Genomic DNA, 6,000 nt, shown 5'->3' on the forward strand with positions numbered 1-6,000 from the left:
GTTGGCTTGTAAACCGAGGCTCTCAGCGCCTTTCTGATGTCAAAGCCACGGCCGCCAGGCTTGTCGCTAAGAGGCCAGGAGTGGGGGTGGAGCGTGCAGGATGAGTGACACCCTCCCACTTTCCCTTAAGGTTCACCAGGATGAGAGCAGAATAGAACTGAGCACAAAGAAGGAGTGAATTATCTGGGGTGTGAATTACATCCGTCTAAAGCTGTTATAAAAAGTGAGCGAGCACACGTGCAGCTCTGAAAGAGGAAGAGAAGCCAGAGATGGAAGGCTGGGGATGGCGCGGAGCCTCAGCCTCGGGTCACCACCTGGGACAGCTGGCATGGGCCTCCCGATTGCCTCAGGCAGAAAGTCCTGCATCTCAAAAGCAATGCAGCCAGGCACAAGCACCCCATCCTTCAGCCTCAGCCCTCCCTTGGCCCATCAGAAGGAAGAGGACCCAGGCTGAGGCTCCTGTGTTTGAGTCTCTCTGGTCCAGGAACCACGTGGACTGCTTTTTCCTTGGTCTGTGTCACTCCAGGGCTAGACCTCTGTTCCTCTGCCAGCCATTTCCTCTAAGAATAACGCGTCCAGTCTGGAAAGAGAGTGTGGGGTTTAGGAGGGCCTGGAGGTGTCTGCAGTGCCACCCGAAGGGAGGAGATGGGGTTGTGTGTACAGGGCAGGGATAGGCTATGAGGAAACTCCAGTTTATCTGTGACCCTGGAAGGACAATGACTTCAGTCATGTCACTAATATAAGGTTATTGAGCCACAGGACAGTTTGTTTTGCTCATCTTTGCATTCCCAGCACCTGGCATTGCACTGATCACATAGTGGGTGCTCAACAAATCTTTGCTAGAGGAATAGACACAGCAGATTAGCTCACTGTGTTCAGATCCTCAGACTCGCCAGTGGCTCAGTGATCCCAGACCCTCTTTCTCTCGGCCACGTTCCTCCGTCTCCTGTTCTCTTGTGCTCTTGGTTCCCATGCCTCTGTCAAAATCAGGTATGCCCTGTCTTTACAGGGTTGATTTGCTTTTAGTTTCTGCAGTCAATCCAGGAATTCTTTATCCTCTTTGAAGAACCAAGATCAGGGACTTTCCTGGTGGTCCAGTGGTTAGGAATCCACCTTGCAATGCAGGGGACCCAGGTTCAGTCCCTGGTAGAGGAATTAAGATCCCACATCCCTCAGGGCAAGGAAGCCTGGGTGCCGCAGCTACTAAGCCTGCAAGCCCTGCAGCCTGTGCGCCCAGCTGGAGAGAAGCCCGCAGGCTGCAACTAAAGAAACCCACCCAGTGCAGCGCAGATCCTGCGTGCCACACCTGAGACTCCATGCCACCAAATAAAGAAACAAATATTTTACAAAAGGAACCAAGTTCAGCCCCTTCAGTTTCTTCTTAAGGGCGCTCCCAACTGGCCTTTGGCGCCACAGAGCTGGACTCCCCTCTGGCAGGAAGACAAGCCCATCACCTTTCCTGAAAGCCACAGCCTCAGTCCCCTTGGTTTGGTTTGATGCTGGGACCTTAAGGTCGTCAAGCCTCAAACACACCACCCTCCTGGGCTGGGATGAATGTGGTCCTGCCGACTGCTCTATACAACCCTCTCTCATCTCTGGGGTCATAATCACACCTTCAGCTGCCAGTCCTACTGTGGGGCGCCAGCTTCCACTATCTGCCTGATGCTCCTTTAAGAAACTAGCAAATGTCTACCAGGTAGATAGGATTCGAAGAGAAACATACACAAAGCACCAGAAGTTTCTAGTCTAGCAGAAAAGGCAGACTGCAATGATAGCCCAGGGTCAGAAGGCCTAGGGAAGAATTCACTGCAGAAGATCATAGTGATACAAACGAGGGAGCGTTGCTCATTTTAAAACTTAAAAAAATCTAATGATGAAATATCTCAAACACACAAAATAACAGACAACAGTACATTCATCACCCACATGTAACAGCCGTGAATGTTTTCACTGAGACATTGTTTCTCTTTGAAGAACTAAAACCTTAGAGATAAGGCCAATGTTGCGGCCCAGTTCTATCATTTCTCCTTCCCCTCCTTCATTTGATGTGACCACCTTCCTGAAATTGATCATTCCAATCTGTATTTTTCGGTAGAGGGATTTTTGGAGGGGTAGGACAAAGGAACCTGGAATGTTGGGTCCATGAATCAAGGCAAATTGGAAGTGGTCAAACAGATGGCAAGAGTGAACATCGAAATTTTAGGAATCAGCGAACTAAAATGGACTGGAATGGGTGAATTTAACTCAGATGACCATTATATCTACTACTGTAGGAAAGAATCCCTTAGAAGAAATGGAATAGCCATAATAGTCAACAAAAGAGTCTGAAATGCAGTACTTGGATGCAATCTCAGGCAAACCATTCAAAATCACAGTAATCCAAGTCTATGCCCCGACTAGTAATGCTAAAGAAGTTGAAAGTTCTATGAAGACCTACAAGACCTTCTAGAACTAACACCCAAAAGATGTCCTCTTCATTATAGGGGACTGGAATGCAAAAGTAGGAAGTCAAGAAATACCTGCAGTAACAGGCAAATTTGGCCTTGGAGTACAGAATTTAGCAAGGCAAAGGAAACAGTGTTTTGTCAAGAGAACGCACTGGTCATAGCAAACAGCCTCTTCCAACAACACGAGAGAAGACTCTACATGGACATCATCAGATGGTCAACACCGAAATCAGATTGATTATATTCTTTGCAGCCAAAGATGGAGAAGCTCTATACAGTCAGCAAAAACAAGACTGGGAGCTGACTGAGGCTCAGATCATGAACTCCTTATTGCCAAATTCAGACTTAAATTGAAGAAAGTAGGGAAAACCACTAGGCCATTCAGGTATGACCTAAATCAAATCCCTTATGACTATACAATGGAAGTGACAAATAGATTCAAGGGATTAAATCTGATAGACAGAGTGCCTGAAGAACTATGGATGGAGGTTCCTGACATTGTACAGGAGGAAGTGATCAAGACCATCCTCAAGAAAAAGAAATGCAAAAAGGCAAAATGGATGTCTGAGGAGGCCTTACAAACAGCTGTGAAAAGAAGAGAAGCTAAAGGCAAAGGAGAAAAGGAAAGATATACCCATTTGAATGCAGAGTTCCGCAGAATAGCAAGGAGAGATAAGAAAACATTCCTCGGTGATCAGTGAAAAGAAAGAGGAAAACAATAGAATGGGAAAGACTAGAGATCTGTTCAAGAAAATTACAGATACCAAAGGAATTTTTCATGCAAAGATGGTCACAATAAAGGACAGAAATGGTATGGACCTAACAGAAGAAGAAGATATTAAGAAGAGGTGGCAAGAATACACAGAAGAACTATACAAAGAAGATCTTCACATCCAAGATAATCACCCAGGTGATCACTCAGCTAGAGCCAGACACTCTGGAGTGTGAAGTCAAGTGGGCCTTAGGAAGCATCACTACGAACAAAACTAGTGGAGGTGATGGAGTTCCACTTGAGCTATTTCATATCCTGAAAGATGATGCTGTGAAAAGTGCTACACTCAATATGTAAGCAAGTCTGGAAAACTCAGCAGTGGCCACAGGACTGGAAAAGGGCAGTTTTCATTCCAATTCCAAAGAGAGGCAATGCCAAAGAATTTTCAAACTACTGCACAATTGCACTTATCTCACATGCTAGCAAAATAATGCTCAAAATTCTCCAAGCCAGGCTTCAACAGTACATGAACCGTGTACTTCCAGATGTTCAAGCTGGATTTAGAAAAGGCAAAGGAACCAGAGATCAAATTGCCAACATCTGTTGGGTCATCGAAAAGGAAGAGAGTTTCAGAAAAACATCTACTTCTGCTTTATTGACTATGCCAAAGCCTTTGACTGTGTGGATCACAACAAACTCTGGAAAATTCTTCAAGTGATGGGAATACTAGACCATCTGACCTGCCTCCTGAGAAATCTGTATGCAGGTCAACAAGCAACAGTTAGAACTGGACATGGAACAACAGACTGGTTCCAAATCAGGAAAGGAGTATGTCAAGGCTGTATATTGTCACCCTGCGTATTTAACTTATATGCAGAGTACATCATGCAAAATGCTGGACTGGATGAAGCACAAGCTGAAATCAAGATTGCTGGGAGAAATATCAATAACCTCAGATATGCAGATGACACCACCCTTATGGCAGAAAGGGAAGAAGAACTAAAGAGCCTCTTGATGAAAGTGAAAGAAGAGAGTGAAAAAGTTGGCTTAAAACTCAACATTCGGAAAACTAAGATCATGGCATCTGGTCCCATCACTTCATGGCAAATAGAGAACAGTGGAAATAGTGAGAAAATTTATTTTGGGGGGCTCCAAAATCACTGCAGATGGTGATTACAGCCATGAAATTAAAAGACTCTTGCTCCTTGTAAGAAAAGCTATGACCAATTTGGTCAGCTTTTTAAAAAGCAGAGACATTACTTTGCCAACAAAGGCCCATCTAGTCAAAGCTATGGTTTTTCAAGCAGGCATGTATGGATGTGAGAGTTGGACCATAAAGAAAGCTGAGCATGAAGAATTGATGCTTTTGAACTGTGGTGTTGGAGAAGATTCTTGAGAGTCCCTTGGACAGCAAGGAGATCAAACCAGTCCATCCTAAAGGAGATCAGTTCTGAATATTCATTGGAAGGACTGATGCTGAAGCTAAAGCTCCAATACTTTGGCCACCTGATGCAAAGAACTGACTCATTTGAAAAGACCCTGATTCTGGGAAAGATTGAAGGTGGGAGAAGGGGATGACAAAGGATGAGATGGTTGGATGGCATCACCGACTTGATGGGCATGAGTCTGAGGAAGCTCTGGGAGTTCATGCTCGACAGGGAAGCCTGGTGTGCTGCAGTCCATGGGGTCACAAGAGTGGGACACAACTGAGTGACTGAGCTGAAAGGCAAAGAAGTCCGCGGAGCAGAGGGGGACAGCACCTTGCAGCTAGAGAGTTGGCATGTGCAAAGACCCAGAGGCCTGGCACACTTGGCTGAGAAGCCAGTTGTGAAGCCTTTGTGCTAATCCAGAGGAGAAATGGTGGTGACCTAAGCTCTGAAGGGGAGAGTGGGAGTGGAGAAAGAGGGTAGGAGCTGGGAAGATTGAGGCAAGCGAGGCCATAGGACTCGGTGACTGATTTGGTGCGTGGTGTGATGGAGAAGAATAGCTCAAGGATGACACGACTTTCTGGTTTGAGAAAGGGTGGGGGGACACGAATTAACCCATGATGATTCACTAGGGGTGCCTTTAGGGTATCCTACTGATGATCAGATGATCTACCTGGGATGTATCACTTTTGCTGCAAAAACAAAGCAGAGAGCAGTTTCTCAGAGCTATCTGAGATGCTGTCTCCTGGGCTGCAGTCCTCATTTTTCCCCAAATAAAATTTAACTTGAAACTCTCAAAACAAAACAAAACACAAGTGACCGTTTGATCTGTCTGTCCCTCTAGAGGAGACAGGCACCCAACTAGAAAAGTTTGTTTTCAAACCTTTCCCATCCATTTCTTCCTTCCTTCTCCACCTTGTGGCCAGAGAGAAAACTGCAGCCTGCCTTGGGTGGTTTCCACGGTCCAAACCTTGAGTTGTATCCGTGCCTCGCGTCAAGCAATTGGTCACTTCCCTTTCAGTTCTTTGGTATCATGTAGACCTGGCACACACTGGCTCTTCAGGGATTGTGAAGATGAGACAGCTTCATGTGAGTGGCTGGCTAGAAGGTGGGAATAAAATCAGTCATCTTTGAGCTGTGGTGAGCAGGCTGGTGCCATAGGGACAGAGCCTGGCGTCTCAATTGCCCACATGGTAAGAAACCCCGCTGCTGACTTTGTCATTGTCCCTTTGCAATCAGTGATGGCTTTGCAAAAAAAAAAAAAAAAAATGGGGGAGAAACTCTGCAGGGATTTCCTAGGGTCCAAATAGGCAGAGGTGGAGTTGTGGGGTCAGATGGTCACACCCAGAGCTTTGCTTTGCTCCGTTCAGGCAGAGGGCACAGACAGCCGGAAGCCCTTTCACAACGTAGACAC

The sequence above is a fragment of the Capra hircus genome, chromosome 25 (assembly GCF_001704415.2).
Source record: "Capra hircus breed San Clemente chromosome 25, ASM170441v1, whole genome shotgun sequence".
Lineage (NCBI taxonomy): Eukaryota > Metazoa > Chordata > Mammalia > Artiodactyla > Bovidae > Capra > Capra hircus.